Source organism: Dioscorea cayenensis, chromosome 13 (assembly GCF_009730915.1).
Source record: "Dioscorea cayenensis subsp. rotundata cultivar TDr96_F1 chromosome 13, TDr96_F1_v2_PseudoChromosome.rev07_lg8_w22 25.fasta, whole genome shotgun sequence".
Classification (NCBI taxonomy): Eukaryota; Viridiplantae; Streptophyta; class Magnoliopsida; order Dioscoreales; family Dioscoreaceae; genus Dioscorea; species Dioscorea cayenensis.
The window spans coordinates 2,882,592-2,904,192 of NC_052483.1; the positions used below are offsets into that span (position 1 = coordinate 2,882,592).

The 21,601-nt window shown below is 34.8% G+C and overlaps 1 pseudogene; it reads left to right on the forward strand.

Moving 5' to 3' along the window:
- The first annotated feature begins 647 nt into the window (after positions 1–647).
- Positions 648–14,078, forward strand: LOC120274679 (annotated as a pseudogene).
- Positions 14,079–21,601: the final 7,523 nt, after the last annotated feature.

Genomic DNA, 21,601 nt, shown 5'->3' on the forward strand with positions numbered 1-21,601 from the left:
CGTGTACACAGACGAAAATGTAAAACAAAACAAACCCTAGCCGAGAAATCTCCCTGCAGACTAACAAAACCCCAGTCGATAAATCCCCCTGCAGGCTTCAATGTCTTCCAATAAAAACAAAATCACAAAACAAAACCGGAAAAATGTTTCTTTTAGTAATAAAAATAGTTAACATAAAAAGCATAATCAATACCTTTAGATTGCAAACCCGATGAAATCGCAGAATACTTATGCGGGACTTCTCCTTCGAGACATCAGTGGAAAGGGAAAAATCGAATTATACTGGAGGATGTCTGCAAAAATGGGCTGAGACGCGAGTTGAGAGAAGACAGACAATTGTAGCTCTAAAACCCACCCACTTTCCTCCTCACACCGAAAATGCTGTAAATGCACGACTTTTCCGTCAGAAAGACGTTTTTCGTCCATAAAATTTAAAAAACACTCCATTTAATGCTATTACGTACTTTGGGGGTTTGAAAATCATGGAGTATAAAAGGAAGGGGTTTTTGGGGATTGCAAAATTATGGGTTTTTTTTTGGGGCAATATGGCAAAGTTGGGTTTTTTGGGCAATTCTACCTAAATAAAAAGAAATGAAAAAGTATTATTTTATTAATATATATTATATAAAAAAAAAAATTCTCAACAAGAGTCAAGACACTGGAGACGGCACCTTGATCTCATCCCATCCCATGCACTTGTGACTTAGCAAATCTCTTGCAATCTCTATACTTTCCATGATTCAATCTTTCCAAGTTCCGTGTGTGATCCTTGCTCCGCCCACACACTCACTACCTTCCAATAATCCCGCAAAGCTTTCCTTTTTTAGTCTCCAAAAACCTCGCCTTGAAGCTCCGGATGCCCTCCGCTGCTGGTGTTCCTCTGCGATCGGACGAGTTCTTGACGATTTCGATCTGGGACGCGAGCTATGGGATCGCTCACCAAGGCCGACGAGGTCGCTGTTGATGATGTTTGCTCCACGGACGCTATTCTTTATGTCAACGGTGTTCGTCGTGTGCTCCCTGATGGCCTTGCTCATCTCACCCTGATTCAGTATCTGAGAGGTCCAAGCGCTTCTTTTCTTTCGAGTTTTGGTGTGGTATTGGGTTTGGATTTTTATCGATTTGTGGAAAGATGTTTGCTTTTCCTTATACTCTTGTCAGATGCTTGTTCAATTGAAAGTTCTACTTTTTCTTCTTGTGCTTGAAGGTTTGTTTCGATGTTAATGGTTTCAGTGCGTAAATTCACTGAGGTTGGAAGGGATTTGATGTGTCTGGTGTTATTAATAGCTTAGTTAGAATTGCTGGGGATTTTGAATTGTGTATTGAGTCAATGGGTTGAATTGCTTTTTGGTTGGTTAGGGTTGGTTTTTCCTTGATACAGAACCTTGGAGCCTAAATTTTGTCGGTCTTCTTTTACAAGTAAAATATTCAAAGCATGCTCTCTTGTTACACAAGCTTGCAGCGCTATGTGATTTGCTTTTCGCATTTTTGTCTCTGGTGAGACGGGGGATTGATTTTGTGCCATGTTATCGGCATAACATTGGGACTTGGAATGGGAGTTACTGTAGTTTTGTTTTTTAATAAGTTTGTGAGGTTTAAGATGAAAGTGTTGGCAAATATTCTGAGAAAAGAAAAAAAACCTGTTTTGCTGGTACTTTGCTGGATGAAGTGTTAATTTGTCTTATGTTTTTTAATCATTTCATTTTGTAATATATTTTTGCTGTACGGATTTTTGATGCTTCTAGTTTAACTAGCAATAAGAATTTTAATTCCTCGTCACTCTGTTTCTCAAACAAGTTTCTGATTGGCTTGTATACGACGTGTAGATATTGGTCTGACTGGGACAAAGCTTGGATGCGGTGAAGGTGGTTGTGGAGCTTGTACAGTCATGGTTTCTTCTTATGACCAGTATTTGAAAAGAACAACGTGAGTTGTGTCCTTATTATGATAACCAGATGTTGAGTTTCATCTTCAATAGTTTTTTAAATGCACAGTTTACATGGTCTTGTATAAACTTGCATAAAGATCTTGTTAGATTGATAGATGGTTGTTTTGCAATTTATTTCTTGTCCTATTTGTGAAGTTTTTCAATCTTGCCAAGGTTACTTAACAATCCTGACTTAGAATGAATATTATGTTATACATATTTTTATGGCTGCATCCTTTTTGATCTGCCTGGTCTCTTCCTAAATTTTAATTAATTTGTGTGTACTATATCACCATTGCGATAAATTTTTAGATGATTAGTAATTCTTAATACCAGATAAATATAAAGATGGAATAAAAATATAAAAAGAATTGTTATTCAATTTTTTTCCTGATGTTTGCATTTTTTTGATTATGTTAGTTTTTCTATTTGAAATAATATTTAGAAACAAAAATAGCTGAAATTGGAAAGTTTACAAAACCAAGCAAAAAGCAATAGAAAGTACATTTTTCAAAATGGTGGAACTGACTTGTAAACCTATAATCAAAGCCTACATACATTTCTGTCCAGGAATTATTTTGAATTCTTTACCAGCATGTGCCAAAGTATTTGCTTTATCAACTTTTGTGACTGTGTATCATGACCTTCCTGAGGCACCTAGCATTTTTTTTCCTTCTTAATATTTTTTGAAGTGGAGTCCAGGTTCTGTAGTTCTCATGAGGCTATGGGGCTTATTCATTAAACAGTTATACTTATGACTGTATTACTGCTTCCTCTAATGGAAAATGTGCAGGCATTATTCAATCAACGCATGCTTGGCTCCACTGTATTCTGTTGAAGGGATGCATGTAATTACAGTGGAGGGCATAGGGAATCGTCACCTTGGCTTACACCCTGTCCAGGTATATATTTTCCACACTTACTCATTAATCAATGAATGCTAGGCTGAAATCAATGCTGTTTGCATAGACTAAGGAATTCATTAATATTAACTGGTGCATTCGGCAAGAGAGAACACACACACACGCACACACAAATTGAGGAAGTAAAAGATAAATGAGCTAGCAGCAGCAAGTTTCTGTAGCCATAGATTCTCATTCTGGCATATGAATGTTTCCCTCTTGCGTAAATTATATCGACTATAAATGTTGATCTGTTCCCTTCATTGATCTATTTAAAGTATGATGGTTAAAACTACCAAAAATGTCAGTGGAGGACTTTAACATGCAGTTGCCTTCTTCTAAATATATAATGGATGATCATTACAAGGGATTTTGCATGTAAGGTATCTATTAAACGATGGAGTATTTGTGAGCTCAGTTATTTTTAAACTCAAAGGAAAGAATTTTGATTGACACGGTTTCATTAGATCTCAACTGAATAATTGTCAATAAAAAAATGAGGAGCTTTTAAGCTTAGTAATTTTAGAAATTTGAAGAACAGAATCTTGGGGTCTCTGGTGCAGAGCACATTAGTTATACGGCACCTAAAACCATATGTATACCGAGGCTCAATTTATTTATGTATGCTTTTCTTTGTGCAAGCATGCACAACCTCAATAAAGGTAATAATTGGCTAGTTTTATTCTTTATTGCTAATTATGATGTAAATATGGAGTATGACTATGATCACCTCTGTTATATCCTGAATTATACATATAACCTTCACTGACAATCTTCAGTCAAAATGTTCTTGTGGTGACATTTGTGCTATTGCCTTTTATGCAGGAAACATTAGCCAACGCTCATGGCTCTCAATGTGGATTTTTGTACTCCCTGGATTTGTTATGTCTATGTATGCATTACTGAGATCAAGCAAAACACCACCCACTGAAGAGCAAATAGAGGAATACATTTCAGGAAATTTATGCCGGTGTACAGGATACAGAGCAATTATTGATGGATTCCGTGTTTTTTCCAAAATTGATGATTCATTATACACCAGTTCTTTTGAAAAAGGGCATACCGACAAATTTGTCTGCCCGTCGAGTGGCAAACCTTGTTCTTGCCGAGCAACCTCAGGTGATGGTTGTGGAAGTTCTGCTGTTTCTACAACTCATGATCACCAGCAGAAACCTATATCTTATAGTGATATTGATGGAAGCTCATACACTGAGAAGGAACTCATTTTTCCCCCAGAACTTCTTTTGAGAAATTCTATGCCTTTACATTTGTATGGATCTGGTGGATTACAGTGGTATCGACCCCTAAGGCTTGAGCATGTTTTAAATTTGAAGTGCCGGTATCCGGAGGCGAAGCTTGTGATTGGTAATACTGAGGTAGGAATTGAGATGAAATTCAAAAATGCACCATATCAGGTTCTGATTTCTCTTACGCATGTACCTGAGTTAAACAAGTTGAGCATTACAGACACTGGTTTGGAGATTGGTGCATCTGTTAGATTGACAGAAGTTCAAAATTTTCTTAAGAAGTTGGTAGTGGAACGGGTGCCTCATGAGACATCATCTTGCAAGGCCATTTTGGAGCAGCTAAGATGGTTTGCTGGAAAACAGATAAAAAATGCTGCTTCTGTTGGTGGGAATATCTGCACTGCTAGCCCAATATCTGATTTAAATCCTCTTTGGATGGCTGCTGGGGCAAGCTTTAAAGTTATTGATTTTAAAGGGAACCAGCGAACTATTCTTGCGAAGGAATTTTTTCTTGGTTACCGCAAAGTTGACCTGACTGCTACTGAAATCTTACTGTCAGTCCATTTTTACCATGGACTCGACCTTTTGAGTTTGTCAAAAGAATTCAAGCAAGCACATCAAGAGAGGATGATATTGCCCTTGTAAATGCTGGAATGCGTGTATTTCTAAGCAAGAGGGAGTAAAATGGACTGTGGCTGAGGTATCTATTGTTTATGGTGGGGTAGCTCCTGTTTCCTTTGCTGCATTAAAAAACTGAAAGATCTCTGATTGGAAAAATTGGGATAAGCACATGTTAGATGATGCTTTTCTGTTACTGAAAGATGACATCCTTCTTACTGAAAATGCACCTGGTGGAATGGTTGAATTCCGGAAGTCCTTGACATTAAGTTTCTTTTTCAAGTTCTTTTCTGTTTGTTTCTCAGCAGATGAGGATGAGAAAGGCCACTTTTACAGAAGAAGGGTTTCTTTCAAACCATCAGTCAGCTATAATGCCTTATTCTAAGCCATCCTTTAGTGGAACCCAATGCTATGAGGTGATAAGAGAAGGAACAGCTGTTGGGCTTCCTATGGTCCATCTTTCTTCAAAACTACAGGTTTGTTATATGTTGATTCATCATATTGTATTCAAGCATAGTAACTATAATGTTATTGTCTCTATCTCTAAACTTATACTAGTGCTTTACTGTCAAGTCATGTAGTAGAAGCTCTGTGAAGCTTTTTAAAAGGCTTGGGCATTATTTATTTAACTGTCTAAATAGACTTGCTCCACTCAATGGTATAGCACAGTATTTAAGTATCATGTGGTCAGTGGCATCCTGTATTTCTGCATATTTTGAACTCTAATTTTTTATTTTTTTTATTTTTTTATTTTCAGGTGACAATTGGGAAAAAAAATCTAATTAGTAGTGCAGACTATTCATATTTGCTCAGCCTGTAAACTTTCTCTTCATTATTAAATGCTTTTATGTTTTCCTTTTTCTAATATTTGAAATGTACCCAGGTGACTGGGGAGGTGGAATATGCTGATGATGTGCCACTACCTCCAAATGCTTTACATGCTGCTTTAGTGTTAAGTAAAAAGCCTCATGCGCGTATCTTGTCAATAGATGATTCACAGGCCAAAACATCTCCAGGGTTTGCAGGTTTATTCCTCGGTAGAGATGTCCCTGGGAGTAATAAAATTGGAGCAGTCATTCATGATGAGGAAGTTTTTGCTTCAGAACTTGTTACTTGTGTTGGTCAGGTAAAGATATTTTGATATATTCTTAAACGAATGAAATGATTTTGATATCTACTTTTTTCTTTTGATACATGTATGCAATTTGCATATCTTGCCCACAGGTTATTGGAATTGTTGTTGCTGATACTCATGAAAATGCAAAGCTTGCTTCCAGGAAAGTGCATATTGAATATGAAGAACTCGCCAGTCCTATCTATAAAAGATGCTATTAGTTGTGGCAGTTTCCATCCTAACACAGCGTAGATGTTTTTGCAAATGGAGATGTAGAATGGTGCTTTCAGTCAGGTGCTTGTGACAAAATAATAGAAGGGGAGGTTCATGTTGGTGGTCAGGAACATTTCTATCTGGAAACTCATAGCAGTCTTATTTGGACGGTTGATGGTGGGAATGAAGTTCATATGATTTCTTCTACTCAAGTATTTTACAAATTTCTTTGGCTTATGTTTTATTTACAGAATCCTCGCTTACTGGTTATGACTTATGATAATTAAGATAGTGTGGTAATTTGAGCTTTTGATAAAATTTTGTTTTTTTTCTTATTAAAAAATGTTGTTATAAAGTGGCAGAATACATTAATTTAAAACTTGCTATTTATTAGTTCTGACAGATGTATTTATTTTATTGCCAATGGAATAGTTTTCTAAATCTGAAAATGGAATAAATATTCATATTAAGTGTGCCTCACTAGTTGAGTACGTCAAAGTTATGCATCTTGTAAGTCGTCAAAATATTCTCTGGGGAACATTGATATAGATATAACATGATTAAACGAGGTTCATTTGAATGAATGGCATGAGTGCCATATGGTCTGAAGTAGGAAAAGGTGAAAGTCTTATGTGTCTTAAAGTTCCAATAGGGTAATTTATGTAGAAACTTAAATAAGAGATCATAGCAAAAGATGACTAAGTTGGCTCCCATGAGTGATAAGTGAGAAGAAGACTGTAGTTTTTTTATATGAAGAATGGTGAAGGACACAAATATAAAATCTAAAAAGCAGAGGTAATTATTCCTAACTAAACTAATGTCTCAACTAATGATTTCTGCTAAAGCATAATTTGTTGTGATCAGTAGATTGTGAGACTGTCCATGTTTGATTTACAAAGGATACCCGGCCATTTGGTAGATACTGTAGATCACGTATTATGGATACTTAGGAGTTCTCAAGGAATTAGTTAATCATTTAGATATAGATTATGGAGCAAAAGCTACACATTTAGTAGGACAGGAACCTTTCATTCTTTTATCGAAACTAGTTTTAATTTGTATTTTGTCTTGCTAGCAAATCAAAATGTTAGTGGCTGCATTACTGCATAGTAGATATTTGTCATCAATTAACTGTATCAATGTTCAGGCATTTGTTATTGCAGAGCTATAAGTATTTATCTTTGAGACAAGTAGTGTTCTGTCTCATCTTCTACCCTTTTCTGCTAGTACTATTTTTTTGGATATATTCTATTCTTTCATATGCGCTCCTTTTCAGATTTGCTTGCAAACACTAGCACATTTAAGCGTTGCCTTTTCGCTTAGTAACATGTTATTGTGTATGTTGTTTGCAACAACAGGCTCCTCAAAAGCATCAAAGTTCTGTTGCTCATGTACTTGGTCTTCCGTTGTCAAAAGTTGTTTGCAAGACCAAGCGTATCGGTGGTGGATTTGGTGGTAAGGAAACAAGGTCTGCTTTTATTGCTGCTGCAGCCTGTGTACCAGCATATCTCTTGAAGCGACCTGTGAAGATTACATTAGACAGAGATGTAGACATGATGATTTCAGGGCAGCGCCATAGTTTTCTTGGAAAGTACAAGGTATCTAGTTGCTTTTAGAAGAAAGATGAGAATTTTCACTCAATTCATTAAATCAGATTTATTGCATGAGAAACCTGCAATCTTTAAAGGAGCATAAATGTGGTTTGTTTGATGTTTAGTTTAGATGGGAAGGCCTTTGGGATCCCAATGTGGATGGCTTTGGTGGTTTTCTTCGTTAATATAATTAAATAGTAGTTCTGTTGAACCCGATGAAATATGTAACAAAAATTTTTAAACATTGTCTTACCATACAGATTGGTATCTTTGTAATATGTAGCCTCAGTCCTGCAGATTTGAAATATAACAATACTAATAAGCTGATTTCAGACTTGGAATGCACCTATACTTTGAGAAGATAGTTAACTAACAGTGCATCTTTTAGGGGTAAATCTCACAATTGCAAAAAGAGATCATTGTATGGTATCATACTTGAAAAGTGCTTCCTCTTTTCTGTATACACATGCTTTATTTGTTCTGTGTAGTTTATCTAAGGAGGATTTTACTTGCTTTTAGGTTGGCTTCTACAAATGATGGAAAAAGTTTTAGCCTTGGATCTTGAGCTCTACAACAATGCTGGAAACTCATTGGATCTGTCCCTTTCAGTCCTTGAGCGTGCTATTGCTCATTCAGAAAATGTCTATGATATACCACATATTAGGCTTCGAGGGCAAGTTTGCTATACCAATTTTCCAAGTAATACAGCTTTTCGAGGATTTGGCGGGCCTCAAGGCATGATTATTGCAGAAAACTGGATCCAGCGAGTTTCTTTGGAGCTTCAGAGAAGCCCTGAAGAGATAAGGGTACGTCTTTTTGTTTGTTTCACATTTGAGAAATTATGTTCTTTAATCCTCATTTTTTACTGACTTTACAACACCTAAATTTCAGGAAATTAATTTTCACAGTGAAGGATCTGTGACACCTTATGGTCAACTACTTGAAAATATCACATTGAGGCAGGTATGGGATGAACTAAAGGCATCTTGTCAATTTTCAAAGGTTCGTGATGCTGTTAATCACTTTAATACTCGCAATCGCTGGAGAAAGCGGGGGATATCTATGATTCCAACAAAATTTGGCATCTCATTTACTTCAAAGCCTATGAATCAGGTATGGAAATATCTCTCCAGATATTTCCTAGTTCAGCTTCATTATTTGTTTCATTTGTAAAACAAAAAGATATTCAAAAGTCGAAGCTTTACATAGGTCCCAATTCAACCATCTTACTACTATCCTTTTATCTTATAATATGAAGCATATGCAGTTTGTAGTCATCAATGCCAGTATTTTTATTTGCTGTATGGAGTCAATCATTTGCAAGTATTCCCAATTAGGAGTTCCAAGATGTGATTCACTTCTGAAATAAACTATCGCATGGGCAGTTTGTCAACAATTGATATCACATTCTGCTCGCTTGTATATTCTTGAAACCTGACAAGAACATATCATTGGTTTTGTTGTGTACCCTTAAGGATAGATTGACTTAAAAATGATGAACTCTCTAAAAATATAATACATATATATTATATATTTGGCATCCATAACATCAGCTAAGAGGCATCATATGTTATACATTGAAAATTCTTGACTCATTTAAAAATTCTATACTTTTTAATGGATGTCAATCATGGGCTAATCAATATCTTTTTGTACATAGGCTGGTGCTCTTGTGCATGTTTATGTTGATGGGACAGTTCTTGTAACCCATGGGGGTGTCGAGATGGGGCAGGGTTTGCACACAAAGGTTGCTCAAATTGCTGCTTCATCCTTAAATATACCTCTTAGTTCAGTATTCATATCTGAGACAAGTACAGACAAGGTGATTTGTTGCCCTCTTGCTATTTCTTGTTCTTTACATTCTCTCTTGCTCATGACAGTGGAAAGAAAGAATGCCATTGATAAAGAAAATGTTTTGATTGTTACCCTGTGGTTTCATATTTATTCGCTTGTTTAGGGTACCAAATTCATCACCAACAGCAGCTTCTGCAAGCTCTGATATGTATGGGGCTGCTGTTTTAGACGCTTGTGAACAAATAAAGTCACGCATGAACCCTGTAGCTGCTAAACTTGGTCACAGTTCCTTTGCTGAGGTAATGCTTTTGAAGATATTCTGTCATTGAGTGATCACCCTTATTTAATTGTAATCATCAAGTTTTTTTATCATTTTTATGTTACCTATTTTTAAAGGAAGCTATTTAACTGATCTATTAATGTCATATTTTTGTTCTGTCTTCCTAAATTATGCAGCCCCTAAATGCTTACCTGTCATTATTAATAGAAAAAAGAAAAGTGAGATTAAATTGAGGCCAATTGTTGCATGCATAGATGAAGGCCAAGATTATTGTACAAGCTGGACATTTCATGCATTCTCTAGTCACTGGCCCTAAAATAGTTCTCAGACTCTTTGATGTTTAACTTTTTAGATTGCTGTAGCTAAAAAGATACTCTGTATTGCATCTTTTTTCATGATTCATGCCAGGGATAATTCTCATCTTGTATTCTAAAATAGTAGGAGTCCAGATAGTTCTCGGTTGTGTTGCATAATCTAGAGAGTTTTAGAGATTGCACTAACCATCCTAAGGTTAGTATTAGTGCACTTTACTCACCTATGCTGTTGAACATGTTGCTTTTGCCTATATGTTTTATTGCTAGCATGCTCATATGGCAAGCATTATGCAAGGTAATGTGCTTATATGACCTCTTATGATTTATCTATTTTTACCACCCAACTCTCATGTGATTAGGGATTTGAGTTTGAAAAGTTTAAATCTTGAATAAGTCTCTTACAACATGTTGGTGTAGCTTGCGTGTTCAAGTCCTCCAGGTCATTATTCTATCCAATGATCCACCAATTTAACTCTAAATAAGCAGGAGATGGGTATGGAAGGAAGATATGATTGGTAGTTGGATTAAAATAATATATTCATTTATGTCCTGAAAAGCTCCTAAGTAAGCGTAGATTTATTCCTTGTCATCGAAGGCAAATGACTGAAACTTGTAAAATGGGTAGGCTTAGCAAGTCTTGATTTCATTGTTTAATTCCATGCTTTGGGAGATACATGGCCTTAGTTGATAAAAGTAGGAAAGGTGTCAACTCAAAGTTAGAGATGTGGAGAAAAACTTCAGAAGCTAAGGGTTTCAAGTTATAGGGTGAAGATATTTGAAAAATAATTTCATTAATAAGACAAGTAGAAATGAGGGGATTAGAATGGATGTTATTGAGATTGGTAGAAGTAGAAGTTTTCTCTAAGCGCATACTCCAAGATGATGGGGAACTTGCAAAATATGTCACAAATAGCATTTCATTGGTAACATGGATGGCAGCTTCCAGACTTTTATGCGATCGTAGAATACCTCGTATATTGAAAGATAATTTTTATAGAATGGCAGTTAGGCTAGCTATGATGTATGGTTCAAAATATTGGGTGGTTAAAAAACAACATACTCAAAGAATGGACATCGTGGAGATGAGAATATTGATATGAATATCAGGAGTTAATAAGAAGGACCAATTAATAAATGAATTTGTCTGAAATATATTGGGAGTGGCACCTAATAGTGATAAGTTTAGAGGAAATTGATTAAGATAGCATAGACATGTCTTTAGATGACTGACAGATGCTTCTATAACAAAAACAAAAGCTCTTTAGGTGTAGGGTCGTGAGAAGATGAAGAGGTAGACCCTAAAAATGTGTTTTAGTTGAAATTTTATGAAATGATGTCAGATCTTGGTTTATCTAGCCTTTTGGTTCTTGATAAAACAATGTGAGAGGGAAAAATTCATGTATCCAACCCTCAAATACTGGGACTAACATCCTCAAGTCAAAACTTATGTTCTTTTGCCGATTTGATTGAGAATGTAACTTATCTTGAAGAGACCCAAATAATTATTCTATTGAACTAGAGGAATAGAGGCCTAAAATTAAGACCCAACAAAAATTTGTACGTAAATCTCAAATTATTTTCTTCAGTAGTCATTGTTATAGTATTAAAAACAAACTAGATAATCATAAATAGTCAAATTGGGTTTTGGCAGGCTTCAAAACTTATTGATGTTAGAAAAAGTAGATTACTCCTCTGATATTGCTCTTAAGTTTACTTATTACATTCCTATTCAAGGTAACTTAGCAGTAGAAATTTACATTCACTCTACTATTTTAAATTTTTAATGTTTGTAGATTTTATTTCTGATTTTTCATATCATTATTTCTGACAGCTTGCAAGGGCCTGCTTCTTGGAAAGGATAGATCTCTCTGCTCATGGCTTTTTACATCACTCCTGATATTGACTTTGACTGGAAAAGTTGAAAAGGAAAGCTTTTTTAGCTACTACACCTATGGAGCAGCATTTGCAGAAGTTGAAGTAGACACCCTCACTGGGGACTTCTAAAACAAGAACAGCTGATATTGTTATGGATCTTGGACATTCTCTAAAACCCAGCAATTGATATTGGACAGGTTATGTCTTTTACATTATTGGGATGATTTAGTCAGATACTGAATTTTAAGCTTTGCTAGTTATACATTAAGGTCAGCTCATAGTGGGCTACGTCCATCTGCTCCCATTCCAGCTGCGCCTCCTTTTCTGTACTGGCTACACCACTTACAAAAGTCTTCTATTCTTCAGATATTATATTTTCCTACTGTATGGAGATAAATATTAGTTGAAAGGGGGTTGTAGTTTTTTTACCATAGGATGAGACAAAGTTATCACTGGCTTGGCCTCCATCTTCAGCAATGTCATTGGCCTTGTTTTTTGGTAAAGGGTGGCTGCGGGGATTAGGGTAACTTTTTGCTGTCAACTAATCAATTAACTCAGTGGGTTGGCCTGATTTCAAAATGTTAGCATGCTAGTCACTTTTAGTATTACTTGGTTAAACACAATTAGTTCATCGCCCATGGGTTTTGCTGTTGTACTAAGCTATGCCAACTATATCATTGACATGAATTGTTCACTTGATGAATGATTTATTTATATTTGACATTGCACAATAAGGCAATGCGAAAATTATCACATGCTAGGTTTATTTTCTCCTCTATTGTAAATTTATATCCTTTTTCTTTCTTCTGTTGAGATATTTTTGATATTTTTGTCATTCCATATTATCAAGCCCAAGGCTGTTACCTTCAATTTTTGTTAAGAGTATCTTCAATTCATTCATTTGCATGGTATTCTCAGTCCTCATACATTACCAACAAAAATTTTGTGGTTATTGTCATATCAAATGATGCTCTGACTATCAACATAATTTCCTATTTCACTCCATTTGTACTCCAAAACTAGTATTGTTTAATTGCTATAATTTGATTTGAAATTATGCATCTATCAGGTGATCAGAACAGATTTCTGCAGCATGAAATGCCACATCTTAATCTGCACGTCACATTTGTTTTGATGTAATTTAGCTTACAAGAAAAATGTTCTGAATTTGTTTATGTTATTATTGACAGTTCCGTTCATTTCTTCTCAGATCGAAGGAGCGTTCATACAGGGTTTAGGTTGGGTTGCCTTGGAAGAACTAAAATGGGGAGACCCAGATCATAAGTGGATTAGACCTGGCAATCTATACACTTGTGGACCAGGAACTTACAAGATTCCTTCTGCAAATGACATCCCTATGAATTTCAAGGTTTCCTTCTAAAGGTAATATGCAGAACCACTTCATATACGTCACACCCACCTTTTTGGGGGATATTTGCTTAATGAGACACAATTTCTTGTATATTTCACATTGGTTTGTAGAAAGCATGTCTTCTTAGAGCATAAAAATTTTTCTTGTCATTGACTGCCTAAATTAAATTTAGAAATTATTTCTAGCTTAAGCTGCTAATTTTCCCCCTTATGCAACAGGGTGCTCCAAATCCAAAGGCAATTCACTCCTCGAAAGCTGTCGGTGAACCACCGTTCTTCCTTGCTGCATCGGTGTTCTTTGCCATCAGAGATGCCATAACAGCTGCCAGAGCAGAAGAAAATCTCTTCGATTGGTTTCCGCTGGATAATCCAGCAACACCTGAAAGGATTAGGATGGCCTGCACAGACAACTTCACAAAGCCGTTTGCCTCTCCAGATTTTCGCCCAAAACTCAGTGTCTGATACCGTGTTTCCTTCATCACTGCCGCAGGCGCTCTCACTGATGACAATAACCATTGAAATTTTGCCAATTTCGCATCATGTAATGTTTCTTCGTCTCGTCTGCATATAATAACCTTCAGATTGATGCTGTAAAGTTACAAGGTCATGTCATTTCTCAGTTTAACTAGTGGCTTCAGAAACTGCTCTGCTGAATATTCACAGCAAATCCATGTATCATTAATTACTGTTGCGTTGCTCCAGATTATGATATTCCAAAGTTCAGGCTGAGATGATACGGACCAATGCATTTAACTTCTTAAACTGTTATCATCACAGTGCCAGTATTGTATGTGAGCGTCTGTGTTTGGTGCTTGAGTCTTTTTATGTTTATTTTTTCTTCTAAAATGAGCGGTTAAGTTGTAGCGCGTACAATTTTTGATGGAGCAAGTAAGGGGCAGGATTTGAGTACATATAGACATTGGGATTATTTGCACATAACTATTGTTCATAATCATATAAACGTGTTTTCACTCATGAATTGAACATTCTTCATTTGTGAGATGTTTTAACAGAGATCTAAATATCAATGACTTTTTGGACTTTGGATGTGTTTTATTTTATAATAATATTTAAAATTAATATTATTAATAATTTTATTATGATTTAAAAATTATCCCACGGTCTCTTATATTAGTTAATTATCAGAAAATAAGGAGGATTATTATTATTACCAAGAATAATAATTATGATAAAAAACACATAAACCAATATAAGTGTTATTAAAATCATAAATTTACCAGACTTCAACAACACAAAGCATGGCAAAACTCTACATATGTCCTCTTCATCATCCGGGTCATTGGTGCTCAAGGGACAGGTGGTGTGACAATGGTAGCATGCATATTGGAGAAGTCAATACCTTTTTAATCAAAGCACCGGAAGCAATAATGCTTCAAATGAGCCTGACTAGACCACTCAGTGTATAGTGTAGATCACAACTCACATCGTGTCGTACTTAGCATGGGTAGCAAGTTCTACCTTCAACTTTTTAATTTTGCATGGGTAGCAAGTTCTACTTCCACCTTTTTAATTTTGTTGTGTAGTTGTCCAATAAATTGAGAAGACCCCAAGCATGTCTTGTAATTAGTCAAAGATATCTACTTAATAATATAGCCCTTTCCCAATGCTCTTTTACAAATTTTGAGGATTGTCTAATCCCACAATTCATTTTATTAATGGAACTCTAGCCTTCACCTTCAACACCCTTATCCACAAGCATTTTATTAAATTGTTATTGCATTAATAAAAAAAAAGTTGCAATTAATAAAGTGAAACACATTGTATCTCAATATATAATGAAATTAATGTTAGCATATTGCTGCTGCTTTTTCTCTCTCAACCATGATTTTGACTTAAACCACTTATTAATAACCTGCAAATAGATACGAGTTCGTAACAAAATGGAACATGAACATGAGCATGATAAGTTTAATAAATTTCTTTACTATATGTATTATTCTAATGATTAATAATAAACTAAAATTCTTAGTGTGAAAGTGCAAGCAAAAAAAATACCTTTAATTTGTGCCACTTCTCACCTTCTACTTCTCAAAAAATTTCAATGTAATTGAATTTTTAGATTTTTGAGATAAAGATGTCTTTCTGTAACGATTGGAACAGTAAGCAAGTTGCTTGATATGTACTAGACCCCCTCTTGATATACTCCTTGTATCAATCTTCCATAAGATCACATTGCTGCATCAAGAATCAAAGTTGAAATATATCTAGTTTCCAGTTTGATAATAAATGACAAGAGAAGACAAATACGTAGCATACCTTCTTCAGTTCATTAAGCTTGGAAATATAAACACCCTTAATTTCATCCTCACCATCTTCATTGTGCTGATCCTCAACCTCTTTCAGCTTAGCAACAAATGCTTCTTTTTCTAGTTCTTGAACACAATCCTAATATATCATGAAGCTTGGGTAGAAATTAAACAATAGAATTGATAGGTTGTGTAAAACTATATTAGCTACATTGTACCATAGTTCTATAAAAGCAAGTATATTGCCTGCAGATATCAACTCAACAGAATTGTTAGAATTTTCTCTGTTTACTTCCAATTCTAAATGCAAACAAGCTGGTTTATTCTAAACTACTGAAACTATATGAGTCAATCTCTCTCTCTCTCTCTCTCTCTCTCTCTATATATATATATATATATATATATATATATATCAATTATGTATTAATTAACAATCCAATCCTAATTATAAGGATTTCACAAATTAATAAACAAGCACTAACTTCCTAATCAAACACTTTCTACAATTAAAACAACTACTATGCATGGATCAAATAGAGTAATTTGGGATCAAATTTCATCAAATCATCAGTTCCCAAATATCAATTACCACTAGACAAAGAAATTGACCATTAATGTTAGTTTGAATTATATTATGAATTAACTTCCTGATGATATTAATCCAACCTGAATTTAAACTGTATAAAGTAGTCCATGAATTTATCTAATGGAATCCTAAGTTAACTATAATTGACACTTTGGATAATGATCTACTTAAATTTTTAGTGGAGTTAATCCTTTGATGGTAAGGATTATATATAGGACAGCACCAAGGGGTCCCCAATCTTTTGTTCCTGTAAATACCTAGCTCCATTGGTGGGAGAGGATGTGATAGATTGGAAAAGTCCCTGGTTACTTCAAGCATGGACTTAAAGACTCTCGTCGTCTTCAACAACCTGCTATGGCTAGAGGTAAGTGATCCTGCTTCCGCATGTGATAGTACGACATAGATGTCGTAATTAAGTTTTGATGAAATCTAACAGGTGGCATATGAGCCAAGTTTCATACCTTTGCCTAGCATGATTAAATTTGGACATGTATGCGATTTTAGAAATTACATATTTGAATCTAGTGCATTATTAAAATGTAGATTATAATAAACATGCATGAATTAGGGTTTGTATCAATTAAATCCCCTTGATGTTTATGCATGTTTACAATGAAATAAATTGTGCATGATTTAGGGTTTGAAAGATTTGGGTATTAGACCCAAAACTAAACCCATCTTGGACAAGGTGTTCAAGCACACGTGCCAGACCGCAGATGGGCTGCGGATGAGCTGTAGCTGGATAGATCAAGGATTGACCGCACACGCGCAGCGCTGGCCGCTCGGCCAAGCGCACCCAAGCCTAGCCAGTTGTCCACCGGAGAAGTTATTAAAACCCTATATTATTGTTAAATTTGTAATTATTTAATTTATTTTATTTTGTTTAATTATTCATTAGTTTGAATGATGGTTTGAATAAAATAGATTACTGGGTGGTTTTTGCAAAATTGCTTTACTTGAGTGTACTTTTGCAAGTTCAACCCATTCTATTTATTTATTTATTTATTAAATTTCAGGGTTTGTTTGTATGAATAATTCATGCATTAAGTGGATTAATTATAATTTGTATAATTAATTATTTACATTGAATTTATTCATGTATATGGTTAACATGTCATGTGATCGAAATTTTTTTTGTTAATTATGGAGTGACCACAATATTCATGATTTTAATTTTTTTAAAAATTATAAATTACGCATTATAAGTGTGATGGATCACAATCTAGCTTAAATGACATGAATTGTAAGTAATTATGATTAGTATAATGATTTTGCCCCACATGGATTTTGTTATATTTCTCATAATTAATTAGGATAAAATAATGAATGATTTTTATTACTTAAGTTGCCCACATGTATTAAGTAGTTTTAATTATTTATTAGTTTTATCAGGTGGCAAGTTGTGATTAATTATGTTTGATATAATGATTTTGCCCCATAGGAATTTTGTTATATTTACATAATTAACCAGGATAAAATAATGGTTAATTTTTATATCTTTACCCACAACAATTTGTGACAACAAATTGATTCATGTTTTTCCTTTCGGTATGACTTGCATTGATAAGCATACCAACTTGTTTTATTGCCTTGAATATTAAGAATGATTTGTATGTTATTTTGTTTATTGTAGATATGCAATCAGATGTTTTATATGAGAAATGTCATGTTCCTATGTTAAGGGGTGACAATTATAAAACTTGGAAGGATTTAATTCTCCTCTAATTGGGATGCATGTATTTTGACTGTGCTATATGATAGGATGAACCACCTGTGCCAACAGATAATAACACTCTGCGTGTAACTGCCTTGTCTGAATGGTGGGAGTGATCTAATCGCTTAAGCATGATGTACATCAAGACTAGTATATCTGCTAGTATTCGTGGTGCAATCCCAGATTGTGCACATGGAAGAGATTTGCTGAAGTCAATTGATGACCAATTTAAATCTTCAGATAATGCTCTTGCTATCACTCTCATGACCAAATTATTATATATCTATGAAGCTCACATGTGTTAAAGGTGTGCGAGAACACATCATGAAGATAAGAGACTTAGCGGCTCAACTTAAGGCTTTAGAGCAAATTGATTTTTCAGATGCTTACCTTGTGCACTTTATCTTACACTCTTTTCCACATCAGTATAACCCTTTCAAAATCTTATATAACATACATAAAGATAAATGGTCTATTAATGAACTTTTCCATGTGTGTTCAAGAGGAGGAAAGGTTGTTATTAGAAAAGAGTGAAAGTGCACATATGGCTACTCAGGTTAAGAAAAAAGGACGAACCAAGCTAAAGAAGGATAAAGACAAATTACCTGTTCAAATCGAGAAGGTGTTAAAGTGCTTCTTTTGTAAGAAGAAAGGGTATATGAAAAAGGATTATCTGAAACTCAATATTCATCTTGAGAAGAAAGGTACTGAAATTTATTTGGTTTGTTATGAATCTAATATGGTTAATGTTTATCATAACACTTGGTGGATTGATTTTGGTACTACAATCCTTATTTCTAATACCTTTTAGGGCTTCTTAAGCTAAAGGATACAGATAATAAGTGACCAATTTATTTATTCAGGGAATAAAATTCGTTCACGTGTAGAGGCAGTTGGGACATGCAGTTAGTTTTAGATTCAGGCTTTGTTCTAGATTTGGAAAAGATCTTTTATATTCCTAGTTTTTCTAGAAATTTAATTTCAGTTTTACAACTTGTACCATTAGGATATTCCTTTAAGTTTTATGAAACATATTTTTGTTTGTTTTATAATTATTCTCTTGTTGGGAATGGTGCATTGTTTGATGATCTTTTTAAAATTTATATACAAAGTAATGTTTCTTATAATGTGTTTCATGATCAAGTAAATGTTGGTATCAAATATAATATTTTTGAATGATAAAATCTTCTATGTTATGGCACCGAGATTGGGACATATCTCCATAAAGAGAATTGAAAAAGTTGGTGAATGATAGAATCCTTGACTCTCTTGATTTTATCGACTTTCAAATTTGTGTGGATTGCATAAAGGGAAGCAAACCAACAAATCTAAGAAAGGAGCTAGGAAGAGTTCATGCTTATTAGAGATCATACATACGACATTTGTAGTCCAGTAGATGAACTCGTACAGTCAGAGATACTTCATCTCTTTTTCATTGATAATTATTCACGCTTTATGTATCCCTACTTGCTTGAAAAATAAGCGTGAAATATTAGATGCTTTCAAGATCTTTAAAGCTGAAGTAGAGAAACAATGTGGTAAGCAAATAAAGATCGTGAGATCAGCTAAAGGTGAAGAATATTATGGTAGGGACACAGAGGATGGACAACCACCAGGTCCATTTGTGAGGTTTTTAGAAGAGCATGGTATTATGGCCCAATATATTATGCCTCGCTCAACAGATCAAAATTAATGGTGTAGCTGAAAGAAGAAACCACACTTTGGATATGGTAAAGAGTATGCTTAGCAACTCCAAACTTCCTCAATCTATGTGGACTGAGGCTCTTAAAATAGCAGCGTATATATTAAACCGTGTTCGACCAAGGCAGTTTCTAAAACTCCATTTGAATTGTTCAAAGGTTAAAAACTGAGTTTGCAACATATGCGTATTTGGAGTTGTCTAGCTAAAATAAGAGTGTATAATCCACATGAGAGAAAGTTGGACCCAAGGACTATTAGCGGTTATTTTATTAGTTATGCCAAAAAGTCCATGAGTTATTGGTTTTATTGTCCATCATATAGCACTAGAATTATGGAATCAAGAAATGCCAAATTTGTTGAGAACGACTTGATTAGTGGGAGTGATGAACCTCTAGACTTTAGTCTTAAAGAAGATCATGAAGAAACTCTGAGCACTAATCCAAGATTGATTGTTTCACATGATAACCATCAAGATTTTGAAAAAATTGAAACGATAATCATTGAGAAACCACATCCTGCTAATCCAGTTGATCAAGTCCCATAACATCAATATGAAGTTATTGAGCAACAACTTCATCAAGAAGATAATGATGTGGCAATAAGAAGATCAACTAGAATTAAGAAATCGGCAATATCTAGTGGTTATGTTGTGTATTTACAAGAATCTGACAATGATTTTGGAGCCGTTGATGACCCTAAAATGTTTTTACAAGCTATTAGTTGTGGTAATTCTAAGTTGTGGTATGATGCTTTGAAGGATGAGATGGAATCCATGGCATATAATGGTGTTTGGGATCTAGTCAAGTTGCCTGAAGGGGCGAAAGTCATTGGGTGTAAATGGATCTACAAAACCAAGAAAGACTCACTAGGTAACATTGAGCATTACAAGGCTAGATTGGCTGCTAAAGGATTTACTCAGAAAGAGGGCATCGACTATAATATGACTTTTTCTCCGGTTTAGAAAAATGACTCATTTCATATTATAATGGCATTAGTTGCTCATTTTGAATTGGAATTACGTCAGATGGATGTGAAAATGGCTTTTCTTAATGGAGATCTAGATGAAGAGAATTTTATAAAACAACCTGAAGGATTCTTCTTTAGTGAAGGTGAAATCATCCCATCAGTGGTATTTGAAGTTCCACGATGTTGTCTCATCATTCAGTTTTGTTGACAACATTAAGGATTAATGCATATAATATAAAGATAGTGGGAGTAAGTTTTGTTTTTAGTCCTATATGGTGATGATATTTTTCTTGCAACCAATGACAAGGCTATGTTGCATAAGCTGAAGCGAATTCTCTCTAAGAATTTTGCCATGAAAGATATGGGGAAGGCATCTTATGTCATTGACATTAAGATACATAGAGATAGTTCTCGTGGTGTTTTGGGTTTGTCTTAGAAAGCCTATATTAATAAAATTCTTGAGAGATTCCGGATGAAAAATTGTTTGCCTAGTGTTGGGGTTATTGTAAAAGGTGACAAGTTTAACTTGGACCAGTGTGCTAAAAATAACTTGGAAAAAGAACACATGAAAAACATCCCATATACTTTAGCCTTTGGAAGTCTTATGTATGCTCAGGTTTGTACAAGACTGAACATTGCATATGGTGTTGGGATATCGAAGATATCAAAGTAATCCGCTGGATTTACCAACTGAAAAGTTGCAAAGAAAGTAATGAGGTACACCTTCAGTGGTATGAAAGGAGTACAAGCTTACAGGTATGTAAGATCAAATGACTCTGGAGGTCATTAGATACTCATATTCAGGATTATACGGTGTCTTGACTCTTGGAGATCAACATCCGTTAAATTTTTCATGTTGGTCGGTGGTGCTATTCATGGATAAGTGTAAAACAAACTTTTACTACAAGAAAAGCAGCTCAATATCGTGTAAATTTTGCTGGTAAAGGTAGACATTCCGTCGGTATATAAAATTACCGATGGAATCTTGGTCGGGAATAATCCGTCACTAAATACCATGTCGGTAATGCCAATTCATCGGTAAAATAAATTGCTGGGTAAAGTAAAAACATTACCGAATACTATTTATCGATGATGTTTTATATTTTCATCGGTATTGAAT